This window comes from Phocoena sinus, chromosome 9 (assembly GCF_008692025.1).
Source record: "Phocoena sinus isolate mPhoSin1 chromosome 9, mPhoSin1.pri, whole genome shotgun sequence".
NCBI classification, from domain to species: domain Eukaryota; kingdom Metazoa; phylum Chordata; class Mammalia; order Artiodactyla; family Phocoenidae; genus Phocoena; species Phocoena sinus.
In genome coordinates, this window is record NC_045771.1 from 1,976,338 (window position 1) to 2,001,697 (window position 25,360).

The following is a 25,360-nucleotide window of genomic DNA, read 5'->3' on the forward strand; positions in this document are numbered from 1 at the left end:
ATTGATCTCAGCGGACCCTCTGTGAACGCCAGACCCCTCCACGTGGCCAGAGCTGTGCCCCCAAAACAGATGGCATCTCCACTGAGTCCAGACAGGCAGCTTTTCCGCAGAGAGCCCTGCGGCCCACAGCTGCCATCACGCTTTCCGCATGTGGCTCCCCGGCCACCCTGTCGTCCACCAGATGACGTGGGTGGGCATGGTCCACGGGAACGTGACGAGAGCCACACGTGGCTATAAATCAGTAGTAGCCACCATAAACCTGAAAAGTGGAATTATTTTAATAGTGTATTATATCTAGCCCAATATATTAGCTAAAACATCATTTCCATGTGCATTCGTCTTGGACATTATGATCATTGTACATCTTTCTATCTGTGTAATCTTTGGGATCTAGGCGTGCAACACACCCCAGCTTGGATGAGCCACAGTTCAGGGGTCCCGTGGCTTCCTGTGGCCACAGCCACCATGGTAGATGGGCCTGGCCTGACTCTTAAATCTCAAAGAATTGATGTGAGTTGTTGACCATATAGTCACAGACTAACGGAGAGACAAACGTGTCCCCAAGCTCGGAGGCTGGAGTCTGGGAAGCCCGTGAGGTTGTCACAAAAAAAAAAGGAACAAAGGGGAAGGTTTTGAAATAAAGATAACGAGGTGAGAGATTAGGGCCGCTGCCTGAAACTGAGCTGGGAGCTTATCCTCGTCTGTTCAGAGGAAGGTTTAAAGTTGTGTCCGTCATGTACGCGGTAGTGAAAATGAGGGCTCTCGGCGCCGACTCTGATGAAAGAAGAAAGGGAAGAGCTCAGCGCCTCGAGCTGGTGAGAAGAGGCCAACAGGAGGAGGGAAAGTGAGACGGCCGCCTCCTGCTGCCTAACTGCGCCCTCACTCCTGCCGGCCGGGCCTGGCCCCTTGTGGTGATGCAGGAGCGACCAGGCCGCGGGGGCACAGACCGCACAGCACAGGTCACGGTCAGCTCCCACAGCGCAGAGGGAAAGCCGCGCGATGGCGCGTGTCGCCCCGACCGCTGCGGTGGGAGACCCACCTCGTGGTATCGTGTAAGGAGCGAATCAGGTCATTTGCGTGAGGGGTTCAGAACAGACACACCGTTCGGTTGCTCTCACTCTTTGACGGGCAGGCGCTTACACCGCGTCTCAGGATAACTGACTGTCAGGTGGAGCTGATCCCAAGCAGCTCTGGAGCCTGTCCGAGCCTCTCCACCACCCCAGGATGGGGCGTGCTGCCCTGAACAAGACAGGGAAGCTGTGGCTGGGTAGTGTTCCCCAAGCCCCACATCCTTCCCGGACGCCCGTGCCAAACAGCCGCAGAGCATCACCCCGGGTGGCGCACAGCACGGGGGCTCCCGGGGTCACAGCGAGCAGGAAAGGGACGGACCCTTCGGCGGGCATCGCGTCACTTACCCGTCACCGTGAGACTCCCGAGGCTTGTCCCCAGCTTTGATGGGTAGACTGTGCTCTGGACCACCCAGTTGCCCGCACCCCAGCTCTGGCGCCGTTCCCGGTCACGGCACACTCAGCACGTTTGAGCAGAGCTCAAGATGCCCTTTGCCCTCGCCGTCCTTTCTCCAGGGCTCCAAGCCACCCTCTGTCTACCTGCGTGCTCCAGACAGAGGCCTGGGACTCGCCTTGGACACCGTACCTCCCCTCCCCTCCCCCTTCCCCCAACCAAGGGAATCAGCCTCCAGGTGCCATTGACCTGCCCAGAGACGGGTGCTTCCTCCTTCCTCTGACCTTGACTGCTTCACACCACGACAGCCCCCTCATGGTTGTGTACCCTGTAATCACTCTCCCGCCTGTGGTCCAGAGGGAGAACTTCAGAACCCTTCCTTGGCTTCCTGTCGACTTAATGCTCGTCCAGGGCAGCCATTACTCCCTCAGTCTCGTCTCGAAGGCCTCCGCATCCTTGGACTCTGCCCCGTTGCCCGTATTTCTCATCTCAGTTTCTTGAAAAACGGTTTTTTTTTTTTTTTTTTTTTTTTGGGGTACGCGGGCCTCTCACAGTTGTGGCCTCTCCCGTTGCGGAGCACAGGCTCCGGACGCGCAGGCTCAGCGGCCATGGCTCACGGGTCCAGCCACTCCGCGGCACGTGGGATCTTCCCGGACTGGGGCACGAACCCGCGTCCCCTGCATCGGCAGGCGGACTCTCAACCACTGCACCACCAGGGAAGCCCCGAAAAATGTTTTTGACTTCTTGCACCAGAACTTTTCCACGTGCCCTTTCCCCTGCTTGGCTCTGTTAACCCCCCCTCACCCCACCCCTCCAACACACACATCTGCCTCCATCCTACACCCTCCTGTGGCCAGCAGAAGCCCCTCCCGCAGGCCTGGCCTGGCTGGGCTCTCCCCGCCCCCATACAGGTCTTCCTTCCGCCCTTGGGGTTACATCCCGACGAACCCATGGAGAGTTGAAAATAGCGTCAAAAATGCATACGATACGGCTAACCTACGGCACATCACAGCTTAGCCCAGACCACCTTAGATATGCTCAGAGCACTGACATTAGCCGATAGTGGGCAAAATCCTCTAACACAAAGCCCACGTTATAGTAAAGTGTCGAATAGCTCGTGTAATTTACCGGGTCCTGCACTGAAGGAAACACAGCATGGCTGTCTGTGTATAGGTGGTTCGCCGTGATCGCGGGGCTGACTGGGAGCCGACTTTTGCTGACCCTGCCCAGCAACACGAGTGATTATTGGACTGTGAATCACCGCCTGGGAGAAGATGGAGATTCACAAGTCCAAGTACAGTTTCTACTGAGTGCATATCGCTTTCGCTCCATTGCAAAGTTGAAAAATCCTAAGACGAACGAGCGTCAGTTGGGGGCAGGTAACCGCTCCCTGCCACGTTCTCGTGATCACACTTTTCATCACGTAGGTTTAGGGGACCACGTGCCTGGGGTCTTTGCCCTCTCAAGGCCGTGAGCGCCAGCAGGCAGGACCGGCATCCCCTTCACCATCGCCGGGTGCCTGCCAGGTGACAGGTGCTGGCGGAACAGCCAGCACATGACTCTCGTTTATTTTACTGGGAGAAGTTTCATGACAGCTGTAAGAGGGAGGATGCGTAAGGAGGGAAGCGAGACCGGAGCTGGGACGGAGGGGATGTGGGCAGGTGGAGACCGCCGTGGGGGAGGGAGAGGGTTTAACTGAGGCGGTCTGGGGGCGGGATTGACGGTGATGTGGGCCCCGGGCTAGGCCAACCTGCGCCAACAGCGTCAATTGTACGGTTGTGGAGAACAAGAGTAACTGTTCTGTCTGTGGTCACCGTGAAGGTTCTTGAGAGGCAAAAGAGAAACTGGGTCATCTTGTGTTAGAAAATGAAATCTGAGGAATTTTGAGTAGGGCGGGGATCTTTCTTTTTTAAAGTGGAATCTGGCTTTAGATCTGTCAGCACGTTTTTAAAAGGCACCGGCAGGCTCCTTGCCCAGCTCGGGGTCTGCTCACGGGGGCCTGGGGGGCTGTCCTTCCCACTAGCACTTTGTCAACAGTTCATCGCCGTAGATACAGAACTTGGTCACTGTAAGTTCACATGACCAGGAAAACCAACCTGCATGATAATTTTTCAAGATCTAAGTTCTTACTTCTGTTAGTACTGGGATAAGATTTACTGAACGTTGTCTTCATGAAGAGCAAGTAGGCAGCTACTGTAAAGTTTATTGTGTCCTTTATGCTCTTTAAATTCAGGAGAACTTAGCTCTTGAATGTTTTTTATGAGTGTTAGGACATTGGGAAGGCGGCTTTGAAGGGGTGATTGGAAAGTTTGGGTCTGAGGTCCTGTGTGTCACTCTAGCTGGCTGCCCAGAACTTCAGTTTTCTCATCCCTCAAATGAAAATGAAAACATACCTGTGCTACTATTCCTCCCATCTGACAGGAGATTCATTCCTAGTTTTCGTAAATTTTCATTTGAAAATGTTGAAAGTTCTTGAAAAACGCTACAGAGAATCCCAGAGTGGAGGTGTCAGCTGTGTATTGCAAATTCAAATGTGGCCAGGATTTTAGGGCTCTTAAGAGGCCCTAATTACCCCCACGCGAGAGATATTCGTTCCACAGAGACACTTGGAGGCTGAGCATCTCTGAAACGTCTCAGGCAGTTGTTGGATGGCAAAGACATTTCCTCGAGCTGAGGAGGAATCCAGGAACCGGGACCGTACTGGCTTCCGGGGCTGGTGGGTTCGGGGTGGAGAGCCGCCTGGGAGCCGGCAGGCCTGTTCTGGCTGAGGCTCATCCCGGCCCCAGGAGGTCTGTGCCAGGGGCTGGGGGAGGGAAGCTGTAACAAAGGGGGAACTATGGACCTAGAGATGATCATACGAAATGAAGTAAGTCAGAAAGAGAAAGACCAATGCCGTGTGATATCACTTACAGGAGGAATCTAAACTGTGACACAAATGGACTGATCTACAGAACCAAAACAGACTCACAGACGTAGAGAACAGACTTACGTTTCCCAAAGGGGAGAGGGCTGTTGTGGGTGGGAGGGATGAATGAGGAGTTTGGGATTGGCGGATACAAACTTTTATATATAAAAGAGAGAAACAAGGACCTACTGTATAGCACAGGGAACTATATTCAATATCTTATAATAACCTATAATGGAGAAGAATCTGAAAAAGAATATACATACATGTGTGTGTGTGTGTGTGTGTGTGTATACACATATATAACTGAATCACTGTGCTGTACACCTGAAACTAACACAGCCCTGTAAATCAACTATATTCCAATTTAAAATAAAAGAAGGAACGCAGTTGAGGCACCATCTCAGCAGAGGTGCCGGCAAGAGCAGAGTCCAGGGCTGTGCACGTGTCAGGTTTAAGAAAGTCGTTTACCTGAGATGGGAGCCGCGGCCCAGCCACAGCCAACGGGAAGCAGGGCCGGGGCTGCCGACCCACGGACCCCATGGGGAGGGGTCTGGGGTTCAGAAAACCCAGAGGAAATCCCAGCCAGGGAACCCTCCAACCAGACGTCACACATTGGAGCTTCGCTTGTCAACAGCTTTGCTCGTGAGTGTGGCGTGGGAAGCCATTGCCACACTGTCGTCACGCACCGTTGCTCAGCGGGGCCCGTGCCTGCCCCCCTCTCGCACGGTTGTAGCAAAACACCATGTCTCCCCAATAAGGGGTTAACAATTGCTTATCAGTCACTGCTCTGAGTGTCTGAAATGCCTGTATTCAAGGAGTGAATGCAGTTACACTGTCTTCTCTAATCCTCACTTGGTAGACAACATCCTTGCTATTAATAATTGGAACTGAAAGAAGAAGTTGAATGAAGTCTCACTCGATTAAAACTACACATTCAAAACAAAACAAAACAAAAACAAAAACAAAAACAAAAAAACACCATGTCTTGTGGAGGTTTTGGAGCCAACATCTCTGGCAGGCAGCTCACCTCAACTCCCCAGCCTGGAAATGAATCTCTGTTTGGCACGGGTGTACAGAAACACTTTGGTTTTGTTACTTTCGTTGCTGTTGTGTTCGTCTTAAATGTGCTGTCCTAGCAATTCTCCTTAATTTAAGAGCATGAAAAATGTAATAGGTGAGTTATAGAGGAAAATACATACTAAAACCCCACTTTTACCAACAATAGGTTTGTTCGTTCTTGGCATCTTTGGCCAAGAAGAAGCAGGGAACAATTCATACTCCTGCTAATCACAGACATTTAACAGCGGGCTGACTTAGCCCACAGCAGTTTCCCTGTAGCGTTTCAATATTCCCTAAAGCCGTGTGGTGACTGCAGCACTTGTTTTAGGGCAGGCGCCCACGTACAGAAGGCTTTTCTCAGTCACTCTTCCGCACCTTGACAGCCCCCAAGCAGCTCTGATGTCCATCAGAGTGTCTCCTTCAACTGTTTCTTCAGTTTGCTTTTCGCTTTCAAGACGTACTTCCCAGCCAAACCCAGAGCAGGAACGTAAGAAAAGGAGTCTCTCTAAAGTGGCCAAAGGGATTGTGTGCAAAAGCTGCGAGTTTTCCTTTTTGTGTGAAAGGAGTTGGTGGATCTGGTGGGGAGTGAAGTGTGGACCCTCCTTACCAGCTTGCATTGCTGCTGCCCCTCCCCCGCCCCCTCTGATGGTCTTCTCCAGTCCAGGGAGGCCCCAAATTTTTCTCTAGCTTTTGTTTGCTAAAGGGAGGTTCAGGGCTTACGTAGAAATCGGCACCTAAATCTAAACTAGTTGCTGAGCCCGTGAGAGCGAGGTCAGCCTCCTGCCTTTGCTGTGACCGTCGCTCTTGTAATCCCAAGACGTCGAATGCTTTTCTTAATGCAGACGCAGGCTGGGAGACGGACCTTTTACAAACTAAGTGCCCTGCTAAGCTTCTGAGTGTTTTCACAAGACTCCTCAGGGAATGTGGAGCTACAACAGCCTGAGCCTCTCTGGGTTTTGTGGGCCTTTGGTTTTGTCCAGCTCCACTCCCTGAGCCTGCAGGCTTGTTGCTGGGGATTACCTCACAATAGAGTGGGGTCAGTACAGGTGATCCCCAAGTGTGGTGTCCTTGCTGAAAATCATGACACAGCAGTTAGGAACGGTGACTGCTTCTAATAGTGACATTCCAGTGGACGGGAAGGCCCCGTCTGGACTTGCTTTCTCCATGGGACAGCAGTCCTGCTAGCCATCTCTGCAATTAAGGCCAATGTGATGCTGGTGATTTAGGTGGTGGCCTGTCCTGAACAATCACTACATCCTACAGAGGAGCCGGGAATCTTATCTTTCAAAGAGGCAGTTTGGGGTGCCAGCTTTTGGAGTAGCTTTTTGCTTGGGACAGCGGCATGGCCTTGGGCGTAGATATGGCAGTGGTCTCCATTGGTACCCATTGGTACCCACTGGTGTCTGATGGTGTCTTACGGTACCTGTTGGTAAGAGGCCCATGGGGCCAACTGGGAGTGGACATGTAATATTGTGTGTGGTAGGGGGAAGGTTCAGTGCTTATGGACACCTCTGTGGAAGGTGTCTGGGGCCACCCTTCTTGTGCACTTTGCTGCTTCATACCTCTATGTAAACAGACCAGAGAGATCTGATTTGATTGAAAGTTACATACAGGAGAGTTTACAGCTGCTAAAACATGGAGCTATAAGAACAGAGGGGACATTTTGCACAGGAAGCGTCGGTGAGCTACATACTGAACCAGCAGATCTGGGTTCAAATGCTGCTCTGCCACATTCCGTTACTTGAACTTCAAAAAAAATCATTTAATGCAATTTAATAAATACTTTTTGAATGCCTACTTTGTGTAAACTCCTGAGTTATTGGCTGGGAGAAACAAAGATAAGAAGTCAAAGCCTCCCTCCCCCCAGGAAAAGCATAAGAGAATAGGATGGAAGATACAGTTTGTGGACAAATGCTCAGAGGATGGTGAGGGGCGTGGTTGTATGACTGAATCTCACAATTGCGGGGTAGAAGAAGCCTTTAAACCATCAAGGCTGTGAAGTATTTGGGAAGCACAGAAAGGGAGTGATTAATTCTGATGAGGGGGGTTGTGGATGGCTTCCCAGGGGAGAATCATTTGACTTGGGCCTTAAGAAGAGAATGGTGAATAGTTTGAAATAGCTGGAGTGTCGGGGTGCTGGGAGGGTCATTTCAGTTTCTCTAGATGGAGGTGCTGGTCTCACAGATTCCAGATTTCTACATAGAAAGGAACAGACAAGCATCTTCTGATATAAGGGCATCTGGAAAATTCTGCTCCTGGCAAGACTTCAGAAAAATTTGGGACTAAAGCAAATACTAGTTTGTATTAGAAAACCTAAGATTGTGAAGACTTTGTTTCTGACGACGAAGACCGCCTTCAGTTTTAGCTGGGGTGTACGTCGGCTGGCTCGCCAAACTTGACGTTTCCACAGTGCCTTTGGAATACAGCATCCATTTCAGGTTGTGGATTCACCCCTTGAACAATCTGATAGGAACATTCATCGCACAGAATCTATTTCAAAATTAAAAATAATGCACACCCACGCACACATTTGACATTTAACTTGAAGATACAGTAACTCGCTTTACACTGCTGGCCATTTAGACACTCGTTTTTGAGAGCTCACTCAACCAAAACCTATAGATCAGGGAAGACCTCTTCCAAGTTTTCAAAGTGTTTTGGCATGTCCACACGGAGGTCTCCGAATCTGATATTCTGGGGTCCAGGCCCCACCCCATCTCCCAAATTACATCAGCTGATTGAGAGCGTAGGAATTTGCAAGTTTTGGTTTCATGCCGGGGAGCTACCTCTCTATTGGACATAAATGCTTTCAGAGCTTTTGTCACTCAAGGCCCTGAACTTTGTAATCAAGTTCGAAGGCATTCACAAACACTTAAATTCAAGGGCTTCTTTAGGTAGAACCTTATTATCACCTTATTTATTTTTACTTGCATACAAATATATGATAGATAGAATCAAGGCTCCAAACATAGTTTTATAGCACCAAAGAGAAATGTTAATAAATTAGTTGGGGGCGAGGGGACCCTGTCAAACTCTGTTGCAAAGACCTACCTCTCATCCCTCACGGTGGGTCAGGGCCCAGGGCCGGCAGAGGTTTGGGCCTGGTGCCCTACACACGTCGTACGATTCAACACTCAAACAACCAACGAGGTAGTTATTGGAAATCTATTTTACAGATGAGCAAACCGAGGCTCGGGCAGACGAGGTAGTTTACTCCAAGGGACCAGTGATGGTAATGGGATAAGACGAGAGATCTGAGCTCCTTTCCTGCACACCCGCTTCCCTCCATCTGGCATGTCCCCTCTGCCCTCCACTTGTGGGGTTCTCCTCATTTTCCCGGGGTTCCTGTTAGGACACAGCCTCCTCCGGAAGCTCTCCTTGACCCTCTAGGAGAAGTTAGAAGCTTGTTCGTGTCCTTTTCTTCTTGTATCACTTTTCAGCCTCGATGTTGGTGGTTCTTCAACTCCAGTCTGTGCTGAGCCCTTTTAAGACCTACTGTCTCAGCACCCAGCAAACGTGCGATGCAGTGTTAACAACTACAGTTCCCCACGCTGTGCGTTACCTCCCAGCACTGGCTGGTTTTATCGCTGGGAGTTTGAGCCTGTTGGCCCCCTTCACCCACTCTTCCACCCGCCACCCCTGCTTCTGGTAACCGCCAATTTGTTCTCCGTATCTATGAGCTCTTTTTCTGTTGTTTTCTGTTTTGATTCCACATAGAGTGGTGTTTGTCTTTCTCTGTCTGACTTTTTTCACTCAGCGTGATGCCCTCAGGGTCCATCCACGTTGCTGCAGATGGCAGGATATGATCAGTACAGGTCTGCGTGGCCCCGTGAGCACAGGCTTTTTGGGGTCCTGCATAACTTGTAAGAATGTGAAGGGGTCCAGTGACCAAAGTGCTGGAGGAGGGATGTTTCAGAGCCCTGCCCACCCACGTGGACACTGCGCCCGTGCAGGCATGGGTGGACCAGTCCTTCCCAATGTACATCCGCCCTGGAGCACCAGGCTCACACCTATACTTAATTAGGAGGAAAAGCATCTTTCAAGCAAGTGAGGGCGCCTGGCTCCAGACCCATGCTCATCCCACACGTCATTCGGCCCTGTCGCTTTCAGAGGCGCTGCAGTCAGGGACGCTTTGGGTCCTGACCACCAGCACACGCCTCTCCCTCTCCCGTAACCCCTGACCCTCAGCTGACCTGCTGTTGGCTTTCAAACTCCCGTGGGAGGAGCAGAGGCCGTGGCCATGGTCAGCACAGGAGACCCTCGCCTGCGTTCCCGCTGGGTTTCTAGAATGTGCCCAGGGCTCCCCTGCAGGTCTGCCTGAGAAAACAGCATCCCTGGGCGCCACGCGGCTAATTCCCTTGGATTTTGTCTTTTCAGTTGCATCCTGTGAACATCAGGCAACAGAGCCACGTTTGCATTAAACCGAAAACCCCCCTTACTTTCGGAAACAATACTTGTGGGGTTTTCTCTTTGACTTAAGCAGGTACTTTGTTTCTGACGCTTTTAAAAGGGTCTTCAAGATCAAAGATTTTCCTACACACCTGTTCCAACATTATTTTCAATGGCTATTGACCCATTCTTTGAGATTTTTATTTTATGCAGGTGATTTTTCTTTTCCCTTAGATTATAGCATTAACCTGAACAAAACCAGAGTATATGCATTCATGTGGGTCTGTACACGCACGGACGCATGGTACATAGTGTTGGAGACCACATTTCCAGAGACCGGAGCAGTAAATCCCTGCTGTGACCGTGCTGAGCGCTAAATGCTCCTTTGATGGTCTTTTATTAACAGTAAAATGAATAACTCTGAGGGGATTAACGCCAAAAAGAAGGAAACAAACATATTAAGAGATGTCTGTCTCATGTGAAAAATGCATCTGGACATTGGTCACCGTCCCTGTCTGAGCTTTCTTTCATTACAGTCAAAGAAAAGAGCCAATTTTTGAATCTTGATGCCCTTCAAGAGCCTTTGATTAAAGAAGAATCAAATAGGTTAGTCACCACGTAGCATGAAACGCACCAACACGGTGGTCCACCAACATAGGTTCTAAATGCAGACATGGAACTACTGTGAATGATAACAGAAAACAAACTCACACTTGTACTCCTGGGATGAGGGGCTGTGTATATATACGTTATATGTCTGTGCTGGCCCTCGGTATGGATTTTTCACGCTTAAGCTCAATTTTGTTCACTTGAAACAAGGGCTTCCGAGCCAGCTGCTTTCGGAAGCTGGCCTTTCAGGTCCCTCAGCTGCGTCTAGAACCAGGCCTGTAACTCCGTACGATTCTCCAGCTCTTGGTTGGTGGTTTTTCATAAGAGTCCAGAAACCGCCATGTTGGGCCAGATACGAAGAGCACACGTGCCTGGTCTGGGGGCTCACAGGAGCGAGAGAAGGTGGTGGAGGAAGGCTGCCCTCTGCCCCGGGAACCAGCTCTGCACGGTCTGGGCTCCACGGAGTTGAAACTTCAGTTTCCTTCCGTCTTCTGCGTACGTGCATTCATGGTCATGGGCTTCACTCTGGAGCTTAGCGCAGCCTGAAAATTCACGTATAGGCTGTCTTTCCCCATGACTTGAGTTTTCAGAGTGTAGAAATCACATCTCCAGTGCCGCCTTCTTCTTTGACATACAAGATGCTGTCCGTAATTAACGTACACAAGCTGATGGGTTTGGAGACAAGGATACACCATGAAACCGTCACCAGTCTATGCTAAAGCCTATCCATCGCCTCCAAAAGTTTCCTCCGGTCCTCGTTTTGATTATTATTGCTCTGTCTTTAGGATTCTGGTTTCCATTCCTTTGGAGAGAGGCCCAGAAGTGGGGCCGTGGATCAGGTGTGTTTCTATGTTCTCCAGGGCCGTCTTGATCTCAGTATTGGTGTTAAAGGCCGTGGGTTGTGTCAGCCCGAGTGAGCTGGACTGCATCCCCCAGAAGGCCGCTCCCTGCGTAGTTCTGGGCTGTGAGGCCCATTGAGTCGTCGTTTTGTGTGATGTTTGGAGGTGGCGGTTGGCAGGGGCTTCTTTCAATGTTAGACTCGGGTGGTCAGAGCAGGAGGGGGCTGTGCGGTGGCCCCTACTCCGGTGCTCACGGCTGGCTGCCCGGCTGATGTGGCAGCCCTGGCTCCAGGAAACCTCCGTCAGCCTCCGTCCTTTACCTCTAGGCAGACGGCACCTGCTTCTCCTGCAGCCACCCCATTATGAACTTGGAGGTGTTCATCTTTTTATTGGTTCGTTTAAAATTTCTTCCCTCCTCTGCTTTGGCATTTCTTGGTTGAAAAGCTCCCTCCCCATCTCTCTCTCTCTCTTTGTCTCTCCATCTCTGTCTCCCCATCTCTGTCTCCTCTCCTTCAACTCTCTCTCTTTTTTCCTCTGTTTCTCTATCTCACCTCCTTCCAATCCCTTGCTACTTCTTAATAACTCCATTATTTTTTTACTATTTCCTACTTCTGTTGTTTCCTGAGGTCCAGGGACCACGTCCCACATGTGGACCCACGGAGCTCCACCTCCAACAGGGATGGCTCCATGGTCTCCGTCCACAAAGTTACACGAGGACCTAGGGAAACAGGTCGGGGTGCCACAAAATCCCACCGCCCCTGCCCCTCTCCCAGCAACAAGCCTTAGGGCTCACTCAGATTTCTGGACGTTTATAGAAACAGAAAACCGTTAACACTACATACAGAAACAATCACCTCTTCTGTAAATGCCTCACAAGACGTTGCAGTCTTACTTTCCTCCAGTAGCCCCAATAGCAGGCAGGGCTTTGGGCCCCATTTTACAGATGTGGGCCTCTGGTTAGTCAGGATGGTGACTTCCCCGTGACCCAAAGGAGCGCTGGAGCTGGGACTCAGCCAGGTCTGGCTCCTTGGACCGTGCTTCTTCACCCCTGGACCGTCCAGGCTCACACAGCCATGGTGGGGATGCTGACATTGCTGTGGGGCTTTCTTCTCTCCATGTCTAGTCACACACCTGATTTCACAGCCTGAGCTTTGTGTTTTACTGACCTGGGTCCCTCCACCATTAAGAGTCTTATCTGATTGATGTTGGCACAGAGAGGTTGAGGGTGTGGCCCGTGGTCACACAGCTCACCGATGACCAACTGGGGCAGAGCCCGGCCCTGGCGCCCCACCCTTTGCCTGTCCCACACGACCACTCTGCCCTTATCCGGAGGGCTTTCTGACAGCCTCCTTTCTGGACACCAGCCCATTAAACTATGAAAGCGAGAGAATGTTTCCCTGTGCCCATCAGAACCCAGGCCCCGTTGTGGACCGTGACCCCCAGATGTAATTACGTCCTCCTCCGCATGTCCTCACCAGCTAAGTTTTGACGAAGACATCATTTTTAATGGCATTGTTAGAGTCACAGTGAGTGGAGTGTGTTTAAATACGGAGAGGGGTCACTGAGTGAAATGGTTCGCCTCCAGAGTCAGGTCTTAGGATCCAGCCTCGCTGGGACAGAAGGAAGCAGCACATGGAAAGGCGTTTGGGTTTTTCAAGGTAGGGCTGGCGGTTGAGGGTGGCTTGACCGTCACCAACACAAGCATCCCCGTGGCGCTTCTCTCCTGGCATGAAGCCAGTGGAGGTGGGCTTTCTGCCCACAGATGAGCCATTCTGCCCGGTTCAGCCAGCGTCCTGGTCCTGTTGTTGAGTTTGCCGTCTCGCTCAGCTGATGGGATAAGGGACTTCATAATTTCTTGGAACAGAACGACACATCGATCAAATTGTCCCGGCCTATTCCACCGCACAGTGTGCTTCAGAAGAGAGCGTTATTTTGTGTCAGTGAATTTCTGAGGCAGTGAGTTCACTGCTTCTTCCTTTGCAGTTCAGAGCTTCTTTCTTGGTGGTGGAGCACCACTTCTAACGACTAGAGACGGTCCTTCAACTCCAGGGAATTATTTGGGAAAAAAAAAATGCAAGTTGCCTGCCTTGTCACTGGTTTTGGGACCGTGGAATTTTAACTGCATACCCTTTCGATAAATATAGTTTCTTCTTTGCTGCCAGAACAGATTTAAGTTTTTCTGCCAAAGTCAGTACAGCTTCATCAGTGAGCAAACACTGAGCACCGTCTGGATGCAAAATGTGGGGTTGACGTTTGGGGGCTGACGTGCAAAGTGTAACAACAACAGCGAACGTTGGTGACACTTGTCTTCGCAAAGCTCTGTCCTCATTTCACTTGATCTTCCCGGCAGCTGTTCGCTTAGGTTTCTTGACGGCAGAGTCGGTGTCAGACTCATCCTTTTATCCCTCTAGCCGTGCGCATCGTCCGGGCACTGGACGTGGACCCAGGGAAGGAATGAGACCCTGGTTTGCAGAGGGGAGCACGGGGCACAGGCGGCTCATGGATCGGCCTAACCGTGTCCAGGAACCAGCGCTCCGTGCCGGTCCTGCCCCCGAAGAACTTGCTCTCTCGAGCTGGCAGTGGCCAGTGACACTGAGAGGCCGCTGGGGCGTGGGGACTACAAGCTCCGCCCACTCCGGGGCCGCTCCGCCTGCCCTGGGCTCTGCATCTCCCCCCGTCCATCATCTCATGTTCTGTGGATGTGCTCAGTGGGGGACACTCTCTTAGAGGGAAAAGATGTGTCCCCAAAAGGAGGAAGCACATCTCCTACTCTTTTCCTTATCGTTTTCCCATCAGTGGCTGAGGGAGAGCTCGGGGCCAGCCTGAGCCTCACTTCTGTCTCCTGGGGTCAGCCTGCAGCAAGGGGCGCCTGCAGCCTCGCTAGCGCGGGCTCTCCAGGCTGCTGGGCACCCTCCGAGGCCTCCCAGCCTCCACCGTGGCTGAATTTCTTGTCCAGCTCCGTGTCTCCTAGGCAGGGACCTGGTGCCTGGCCGCGTTAGTAGATTCAGGCACGAATATGTTGCTTCTCAAAAGGGCAGGAATCAGAGAGATTCCGGAAGAGCAGAGCAAAGGGCATCGGGAATAAGGAGAACAAAGGGAGATTCTCCGGAGGGCAGATGCGAGGCTTTGGGCAGGGCTGGACCCAGCTGGCTCTCATGGCCTTGATAACCACTCCTGATCTCACAGGCCTGACGGATAATCAAGGCCTCATTATGCCGGGTGGCGGGGAGAGGGTAATGTTTTCAGAGGGCGGCTGCTTAGAGAACAATTTCTGTCACCCGGCCTCCTGCGCGTCAGGCCTGCCCGCCTCCGCGCCTCGCTGCTGATTTGGAGATAAATTATGCTGATTGCTCCCCATGTGAGGGAATCCATCACCATGCCCCTCTGCACCCGTCTCGGCTGCCCTGTGATTGCTCCCGGCCAGTCTCCAAGGAGCCACCCTCTTCCTCGGGGTGTTCACGAGACCGCGGCCTCCATGACCCCCGAGGGGCTGGGGGCGCCTTGGTGGGGTGTCTTCTGACCCCGGGAAGTTCTTCTTCCTCTGCCTGGTGACCCTGAGTCAGCCCTTCTCTGAAGTTCCCTGGGAACCTGCCCACTGATTTCAGACGGTTGACCCCAGCGGCCCGGGTCCATGAGGCTGAGGGTGATTTTCGTTTTCTGTTTGCGTTTTTGTTGCTCCCAGAACTTTCTACGCCAATAGTTCTGAGATGGAGAATCAGATCCGAGACCGCTCCCTACTCTGTCTCCCTGCTCTCCTTTCCTTCAGGCCTCATGTTTGCATGACGGAAAAAGAAGTGAACGTTCCAGGCTGTGGAGGGTTTCCTCTGTATGGGAATGCTGAGGTCAGTGGCGGGAAACACCTCCTTTTACACGGTAGAGACCCTGGGTTAGGATGACGCTTCAAATCTGGGGTGGCCGAAGACGTTTATTCCATTAAAGAAAAAGGGTAAGGTGAGATAATAGCCACGAGAACACTTGGAGAAATGGAAAGTTCTGAATGAAGGTGTGTTAGGGATTCTCAATAGGGGACTAACTGAAATTGTATGCGAGATCTTGTGGGTGTCTGCACTCAGCATTTCTCTGGAGTTGGGGGCTTATAGCGTTCTTTCTTTTTTTTTTTTTTTTTTTACTTTTAAGTTTCTTTTATTTTTTTAAATTGAAATATATTTGACCTGTAACATTGTGCAAATTTAAGATGTACATGTTTTATTTTTTGTCTGTTTTATTATTTTATGTTATTTTTTTAATTGAAGTAGAGTTGATTGACAATGTTGTATAACCTAGTTACAGGTGTACAGCAAAGTGATTGAGTCAGATATATTCTTTTGCCTTATAGGTTATCACAAAATATGGAGTATAGTTCCCTGTGCTATACAGTAGGTCCTTGATGATTGTCTATTTTACGTATAGTAATAGGTATGTGTTAATCCCAACCTCCTAATTTATTCCTCGCTCCTTTTCCCCTTTGGTAACCTTAAGTTTGTTTTCTATGTCTGTGAGTCTGTTTCTGTTTTGTATGTAAGTTCATTTGTATCACTTTCTTTTTAGATTTCACATAGAAGTGACATCATATGATATCTGTCTTTCTTGTCTGACTTACTTCACTCAGTATCATAATCTCTAGGTCCATCCATGTTGCCGCAAATGGCATTATTTCACAGCTTTCATCAGATTCTCAGACTGATTTGTGATCACTGCATAACTAGCCAAGTAACCCACTAATAGATAAATGAAAATAAATCACTGAGAATCACGTCTATGGCATTGCTCCTATCCTGTTATTGGTTAGAAGCACCGCCACTCTTGTGTCCATTTCCTGTTATTGGTTAGAAGCACCGCCACTCTTGTGTCCATTCAGACATCAAAATCTGATGACTTGTCCTGATTTTCCTGATGAACTGGAGGAACGTGGGACCGGAATCTGGTTTCCCTGTCTCCGTGCAGGTTGTTTTTATTCTGAGCCTCCCTGTGACCCCGTGGGGACCGTGGTGCCGAGCCTCCTGCAGGGCTGTGTGCTGTGCGTGTCATTCCCTTACTGTTCACGGGTCAGTCCTGAGCCGGCCGGGGACACACGCTTCCTCGTCGTCAAGGTCTGCTCTGTACCTCTCGCCTTCTCCTCAGCATCGAGCTCCCTCGGGGTCACCAGCTGCTGGCAGACTCGGCACCCTTCCCTACTGCTACCCTGAGCTTTACATCAAGACTGCAAGAACTCCACTGATTTAAAAAAAGCACTGCTCTTATGATCGACATGTAATGTACATACGTAAGTCAGCAACTATAGGAGTTTAGAGATAAGTGCACACCGGTGAAGCCATCACCACAATCGATGCTGTAAACATACCTATCACCTCCAAAAGTTTCCTCCCGCCTTCTTTATTTATTATCACTTTTTGGTGGCAAGAACGCTGAAGATAAGACCTGCCCTCTTAGCAGCTACCCCTCCATGTCGGCCCAGAGGGAGCTGGGAGGGCACACACGGTCCCAGAGGCAGCATCCGCAAACGTGGCGGGAGCCCCCCAGGCAGGTCCCAGAACCATGTGGGAGGGGCCCAGACATCGCAGGTGGGGTCTGGACTGTGCGGTGTGAGCTGCACATCACGGGCGTGCACCCTCAGGTCTGTGCTGCTTCTTCCCTCTGTGCGTTTATTTACCAAATTATCATTCAGCCCCTTTTCACCTACTCTGTGCCTTCCTGTCACAGAGCTCCCCCTCCACCCACTGCTCTCCCACCCTCCCCTCTCCCTCCCACCCAAGCCTGCTCTGAGCTGGGGATGGACAGCAGTGTTTCCACCTGGCTTAGCTTCAAAGGATGTGTTTGGCTTTCAGACGGAAGATTCTCACTTCCAGCTCTGGGCTGGACCAGAGAAGCAGGGAAGGATGCTCCCTCCTCCTCAGATTCCCGCATCCCCTCAGGGAGACACACAGGCAGCCCCACCGCCAGGAAAGTCCTCGGGTTCTAGGGGAGGGACAGGCTGTGTCAACAGCGACCTTGCTGGGAGAAAGGTGCGGGAGGGATGCTGGAGGCCACAGAAGGGGTGACGGTCGCACCGGATTGTGTGAAATAGATTTTGCCGTTTTCATGCTGTGTGTCTCCAAAGGTGCTGGGTGCCCACGCGCACCAGGTGGGTCAGTTCTTGCTTCCCTTTGGGGAGACGAGGCCCAGAGCTGCACGGCTGCCTCTCCCCCCTCTCACCGCCCAGTCTCTTTTGCTCACGAGCGCTCACGATCTGTTGGGCGCTGCTGCACCCAGTGCTCTGAGTCGGACCCTGGGCCACAGAACCAGCGCCCGCGCCTGCCCTTCCTTGCTGCCTCTCTTCAGAGTTTCTGTGCCCTTGTCTTACCTCCCTCCACCCGACAGGTTCCTCGAGGGTGGTGGTCTCCTTAATCACCTGGAACTACAGGGGCTGCAAAGACTCTTCCATATAATAGGCCTCGACTGCACCACGTGTGTGGAGCCAGAAGGAGCATCTGAAAGGGGGTGACGGTGACCCACCTGTAGGCCCAGGGCACGAGCGGTGACCGGAGGGCCACACATGCACCTGCGAGCGCCAGTCCGCCCCTTCCTAGGGGCCCTGGGTTTTGTGGCCTTAAGTTACCTTGGACACTGTTCTTATGTTCAGTAGAGCAGCTCTGAGGTTGAGCATTTTCTCTTAAAAATTGTCTGTAAAGCCTGTACTATTGAATTGGAATTGGAGATGTTAGTATAAACTCGTGTTTTTTTGTATACTTGGGTGCATAGCTAGTCAGCTAGACAGGGGAATAGGTATGTAGATATCTGCGTATGTATTTATCGAAATTTAATTTTCATTGGCTTTTAAAGAGCAATTTAAGGTTCACAGAAGAATTGAGGGGATGGTACAGAGAGTCCCACATACCCCTGCCCCACGCGCACACAGCCTCCCCGCCATCACCATCCCTCAGCAGGTGGTACTTCTGCTACAGTTGATGAACCGACACTGACATGGCATCATCACCCGAGGTCCATAGTTTACCTCAGGGGTCATTCCTGGTGGCTTTGGACGAATGTGTAATGACATGTAGCCACCATCATGGCATCATATGGTGTATTTTCCTTTTCTTTTTCTTTAACATCTTTATTGGAGTATAATTGCTTTACAATGGTGTGTTAGTTTCTGCTGTATAACAAAGTGAATCAGTTATACGTATACGTATATCCCCATTTCTCCTCCCTTTTGCGTCTCCCTCCCACCCTCCCTATCCCACCCCTCTAGGTGGTCACAAATCACTGAGCTGTGCTATGCGCTGCTTCCCACTAGCTATCTGTTTTACACTTGGTAGTATATATATGTCCGTGCCACTCTCTTACTTTTTCCCAGCTTACCCTTCCTCCTCCCCGTGTCCTCAAGTCCATTCCCTATGTCTGTGTCTTTATTCCTGTCCTGCCCCTAGGTTCTTCAGAACCATTTTTTTTTTAGATTCCATATATATGTGTTAGCATACGGTATTTGTTTTTCTCTTTCTGACTTACTTCACTCTGTATGACTGTCTCTAGGTCCATCCACCTCACTACAAATAACTCAATTTCGTTTTCTTTTTATGGCTGAGTAATATTCCATTGTATATATGTGCCACATCTTCTTTATCCATTCATCTGTTGATGGACACTTAGGTTGCTTGCATGTCCTGGCTATTGTAAATAGACCTGCAGTGAACATTTTGGTACATGACTCTTTTTGAATTATGGTTTTTCTCAGGGTATGTGCCCAGTAGTGGGATTGCTAGGTCGTATGGTAGTTCTATTTTTAGTTTTTTGAGGACCCTCCATACTGTTCTCCATAGTGGCTGTATCAATTTACATTCCCACCAAGAGTGCAAGAGGGTTCCCTTTTCTCCACACCCTCGCCAGCATTTATTGTTTGTAGAGTTTTTGATGATGGCCATCTAGACTGGTGTGACGTGATACCCCACTGTAGTTGTGATTTACATTTCTCTAATGATTAGTGATGTTGAGCATCCTTTCATGTGTTTGTTGGCAATCTGTATATCTTCTTTGGAGAAATGTGTATTTAGGTCTTCTGCCCAGTATTGGATTGGGTTATTTGTTTTTTTGATATTGAGCTGCGTGAGCTGCTTGTATATTTTGGAGATTAATCCTTTGTCAGTTGCTTTGTTTGCAAATATTTTCTCCCATGCTGAGGGTTGTCTTTAGTCTTGTTTATGGTTTTCTTTGCTGTGCAAAACCTTTTAAGTTTCATTAGGTCCCATTTGTTTATTTTTGTTTTTATTTCCATTTCTCTAGGAGGTGGGTCAAAAAGGATCTTGCTGTGATTTATGTCATTGAGTGCTCTGCCTATGTTTTCCTCTAAGAGTTTGATAGTGTCTGGCCTTACATTTAGGTCTTTAATCCATTTTGAGTTTATTTTCGTGTATGGTGTTAGGGAGAGTTCTAATTTCATTCTTTTACTGTCCAGTTTCCCCAGTAGCTGCCCAGTTTCCCCAGCACCACTTACTGAAGAGGCTGTCTTTTCTCCATTGTATATTCTTGCCTCCTTTATCAAAGATAAGGTGACCATATGTGCGTGGGTTTATCTCTGGGCTTTCTATCCTGTTCCATTGATATATATTTCTGTTTTTGTGCCAGTGCCATACTGTCTTGATGACTGTAGCTTTGTAGTATACTTTGAAGTCAGGGAGCCTGATTCCTCCAGCTGTATTTTTCTTTCTCAAGATTGCTTTGGCTATTCGGAGTCTTTTGTGTTTCCATACAAGCTGTGAAATCTTTTGTTCTAGTTCTGTGAAAAATGCTGTTGGTAGCCTGATAGGGATTGCATTGAATCTGTAGGTTGCTTTGGGTAGTATAGTCATTTTCACAATGTTGATTCTTCCAATCCAAGAACATGGTATACCTCTCCATTTGTTTGTATCATGTTTAGTTTCTTTCATCAGTGTCTTATCGTTTTCTGCATACAGGTCTTTTGTCTCCTTAGGTAGATTTATTCCTAGGTATTTTATTCTTTTTGTTGCAGTGGTAAATGGGAGTGTTTCCTTAATTTCTCTTTCAGATTTTTCATCATTAGTGTAGAGGAATGCAAGAGATTTCTGTGCATTAATTTTGTAACCTGCTACTTTACCACATTCATTGATTAGCTCCAGTAGTTTTCTGGTAGCATCTTTAGAATTCTCTATGTATAGTATCATGTCATCTGCAAACAGTGACAGTTTTACTTCTTCTTTTCTGATTTGGATTTCTTTTATTTCTTTTTCTTCTATGATTACTGTGGCTAAAACTTCCAAAACTATGTTGAATAACAGTAGTGAGAGTGGGCAACCTTGTCTTGTTCCTGATCTTAGTGGAAATGTTTTCAGTTTTTCACCATTGAGGACGATGTTGGCTGTGGGTTTGTCCTACATGGCCTTTACTGTGTTGAGGTAAGTTCCCTCTATGCCTACTTTCTGGAGGGTTTTTATCATAAATGGGTGTTGAATTTTGTCAAAAGCTTTTTCTGCATCTATTGAGATGATCGTATGGTTTTTCTCCAATTTGTAATACAGTTTATCACATTGATTGATTTGCGTATATTGAAGAATCCTTGCATTCCTGGGATAAACCCCACTTGATCATGTTGTATGATCCTTTTAATGTGCTGCTGGATACTGTTTTGCTAGTATTTTGTTGAGGATTTTTGCATTTATGTTCATCAGTGATATTGGCCTGTAGTTTTCTTTCTTTGTGACATCCTTGTCTGGTTTTGGTATCAGGGTGATGGTGGCCTCGTAGAATAAGTTTGGGAGTGTTCCTCCCTCTGCTATATTTTGGAAGAGTTTGAGAAGGATAGGTGTTAGCTCTTCTCTAAATGTTTGATAGAATTCTCCTGTGAAGCCGTCTGGTTTGTTGGTGCTGAATTCCCTTAGCTCTTGCTTGTCTGTAAAGGTTTTGATTTCTCTGTCGAATCTGAATGAGGTCCTTGCTGGGTAGAGTAATCTTGGTTGTATGTTTTTCCCTTTCATCACTTTAAGTATATCCTGCCACTCCCTTCTGGCTTGCAGAGTTTCTGCTGAAAGATCAGCTGTTAACCTTATGGGGGTTCCCTTGTATGTCATTTGTTGTTTTTCTCTTGCTGCTTTTAATATTTTTTCTTTGTATTTTATTTTTGATAGTTTGATTAATATGTGTCTTGGCATATTTCTCCTTGGATTTATCCTGTACGGGACTCTCTGTGCTTCCTGGACTTGATTAACTATTTCCTTTCCCATATTAGGGAAGTTTTCAACTATAATCTCTTCAAATATTTTCTCAGTCCCTTTTTTTTTCCTCTTCTTCTTCTGGGACCCCTATAATTCAAATGTTGGTGCGTTTAATGTTGTCCCAGAGATCTCTGAGACTGTCCTCAATTCTTTTCATTCTTTTTTCTTTTTTCTGCTCTGCAGTAGTTATTTCCACTATTTTATCTTCCAGGTCACTTACCCATTCTTCTGCCTCAGTTATTCTGCTATTGATTCCTTCTAGAGAATTTTAAATTTCATTTACTGTGTTGTTCATCATTGTTTGTGTGCTCTTTAGTTCTTCTAGGTCCTTGCTAAATGTTTCTTGTATTTTCTCCATTCTATTTCCAAGATTTTGGATCATCTTTTGTGTCATTACTCTGAATTCTTTTTCAGGTAGACTGCCTGTTTCCTCTTCATTTGTTTAGTCTGGTGGGTTTTTACCTTGCTCCATCATCTGCTGTGTATTTCTCTGTCTTCTCATTTTGCTTAACTTACTGGGTTTGGGGTCTCCTCTCAGGCTGCAGGTTCATAGTTCCCGTTGTTTTTGCTGTCTGTCCCCAGTGTGTACGGTTGGTTCAGTGGGTTGTGTAGGCTTCCTGGTGGAGAGGACTGGTGCCTGTGTTCTGGTGGATGAGGCTGGATCTTGTCTCTGTGGTGGGCAGGACCACATCTGGTGGTGTGTTGTGGGGTGTCTGTGAACTTATTATGATTTTAGGCAGCCTCTGTGCTAATGGGTGGGGTTGTGTTCCTGTCTTGCTAGTTGTTTGGCATAGGGTGTCCAGCACTGTAGCTTGCTGGTCGTTGAGTGGAGCTGGATCTTAATGTTGAGATGGAGATCTCTGGGGGAGCTTTCTCCCTCTGATTTTTCATGGGGCTGGGAGGTCTCTGGTGGACCAATGTCCTGAACTCGGCTCTCCCACCTCAGAGGATCAGGCCTGACACCCAGCCGGAGTACCAAGACCCTGTCAGCCACATAGCTCAGAAGAAAAGGGAGAAGAAAAAAAGAAAGAAAGAAAAGAAAGTTATTAAAATTAAAAAAATGATTACAAATAAAAAAGAAAGAAGAGAGCAACCAAACCAAAAAACAAATCCACCAATGATAAGAAGTGCTAAAAACTGTACTAAAGGAAAAAAAAAAAGAAAACGAACAGACAGAACCCTAGGACAAATGGTAAAAGCAAAGCTCTTCAGACAGACTCACACACTCACAAAAAGAGAAAAAGGTATATGTATTAAAAAAAGGGAAGAGAGCAACCAAATCAATAAACAAATCTACCAATGATAATAAGCTCTAAATGCTAAACTAAGATAAACATAAAACCAGAAACAAATTAGATGCAGAAAGCAAACCCCAAGTCTACAGTTGCTCTCAAAGTCCACCTCCTCGATTTGGGATGATTCGTTGTCTATTCATGTATTCCACAGATGCAGGTACATCAAGTTGATTGTGGAGATTTAATCCGCTGCTCCTGAGGCTGCTGGGAGAGATTTCCCTTTCTCTTCTTTGTTCGCACAGCTCCCGGCGCTCAGCTTTGGATGTGGCCCCGCCTCTGCGTGTAGGTCGCGGAGGGCGTCTGTTCTTCGCTCTGACAGGACGGGGTTAAAGGAGCCGCTGATTCGGGGGCTCTGGCTCACTCAGGCCACGGGGAGGGAGGGGAACAGCGTGTGGGGCGGGCCTGCGGCGGCAGAGGCCGGCGTGACGTTGCACGAGCCTGAGGCGCGTCGTGCGTTCTCCCGGGGAAGTTGTCCCTGGATCCCGGGACCCTGGCAGTGGCGGGCTGCACAGGCAGGGGGTGTGGATAGTGACCTGTGCTCGCACACAGGCTTCTTGGTGGCGGCAGCAGCAGCCTTAGCGTCTCATGCCTGTCTCTGGGGTCCGCCCTTTTAGCCGCGGCTCGCGCCCGTCTCTGGAGCTCCTTTAAGCGGCGCTCTGAATCCCCTCTCCTCGCGCACCAGGAAACACAGAGGCAAGCAAAAGACTTTCATCTCTTCGGCAGCTCCAGACTTTTCCCCGGACTCCCTCTCGCCCAGCCGTGGTGCACTAACCCCCTTCAGGCTGTGTTCACGCCACCAACCCCAGTCCTCTCCCTGCGCTCCGACCGAAGCCCGAGCCTCAGCTCCCAGCCCCGTCCGCCCCAGCGGGGGAGCAGACAAGCCTCTCAGGCTGGTGAGTGCCGGTCGGCCCCGATCCTCTGTGCGGGAATCTCTCTGCTTTGCCCCCTGCACCCCTGTGGCTGCGCTCTCCTCCGTGGCTCTGAAACATCCCCACCTGCCAGTGAAGGGGCTTCCTAGTGTGCGGAAACTTTTCCTCCTTCACGGCTCCCTCCCCGAGGGGCAGGTCCCGTCCCTATCCTTTTGTCTCTGTTTATTCTTTTTTCTTTTGCCCTACCCAGGTACGTGGGGAGTTTCTTGTCTTTTGGGAAGTCTGAGGCCTTCTGCCAGCGTTCAGTAGGTGTTCTGTAGGGGTTGTGCCCCATGTAGATGTATTTCTCATGTATCTGTGTGGAGGAAGGTGATCTCCACGTCTTACCCCTCCACCATCTTGAAGGTCCCCAAATGGTGTGTTTTCACTGCCCTAAATATCCTCTCTGCTCTGCCTGTTCATCCCTGGCCTTTGCCCCCCAAACCCTGGCAACCACTGATGTTTTTACTGTCTCCATAATTTTGCCCTTTCTAGAATGTCATATGGTTGGAATCATACAGTCTGGGGCCTTTCCAGATTGGCTTCTTTCACTTTTAATATACACTTAAGTTTCCCCCATGTCTTTTCACAGCTTGAAAGCTTATTTCTTTTTAGTGCTGAATAATATTCCTCTGTCTGGATGCACCGCAGTTTCTTTATCCACTCACCCATGGAAGGGCATTTTAGTTCCTTCCAGGTTTTGGCAATTGTGAATAAAGCTGCTACAAACACCCGTGTGCAGGTTTTGTGTGGACATAAGTTTTTCGACTCCTTTGGATAAATAACCCGGAGCACAGCTGCTGGACCATATCTTGAAAGTTTGTTTAGTTTTGTAAGAATCTGCCCAGCTATCGACCACAGTGGCTGCACCACGTGCGTCCCCACCAGCGGTGAGCGTTCCTGCTGCCCCGCATCCTCGCCAGCATTTGGTGTTGTCAGTGCCCTGGATTTTGGCTGTTCTCATCCTTTGGGGTGCTTCTTCCCCTGACCACAGATAGTTTCTTCACATGCCTGTGATGATCAGTAGTTGGCTGAAATCTTTGAAGGGGACCCTCTGCAGATCTCCGGAGCTCTTTCTGTGCAGCTCTCTCCTCTCCAGGACTCCAGCCCTCTCGGCTTCCCCGGGTTCCAGCTCTGATTCCTCAATTCAGGGAGCTGCCTGGGTTCCTTCTTCCTGTACTGCAGCCCAGAGCTTTCTGGATGCAGTAAGCTGGGGCGATAGTGGGTGTCACCTCATTTGGTTCTCATTTCTAAGGGGTCAGTGCTTTTCACTGTCTAATGCCCTGTGTCTTAAGAACTGTCGTTTCCTTTATTTCGTCCAGTGTCTTCATTGCTTCATGCAGGAAGGTAAACCCGGTCCTTGTGCGTCCACCCTCACTGGAAGCAGAAGTCTTACAATTGGTTTTGGTAGAATTGGCTGTTAGCTCTTTTTTTTTTTTTTTGCGGTACGCGGGCCTCTCACTGTCGTGGCCTCTCCCGCCGCGGAGCGCAGGCTCCGGACGCGCGGGCTCAGCGGCAACGGCTCACGGGCCCAGCCGCTCCGCGGCACGTGGGATCTTCCCGGACCGGGGCACGAACCCGCGTCCCCCGCATCGGCAGGCGGACTCTCCACCACTGCGCCACCAGGGAAGCCCTGACTTATTTGAAAAGAGAAATGAAGATGCTGATTTGGGGTTTTACTTTTTCT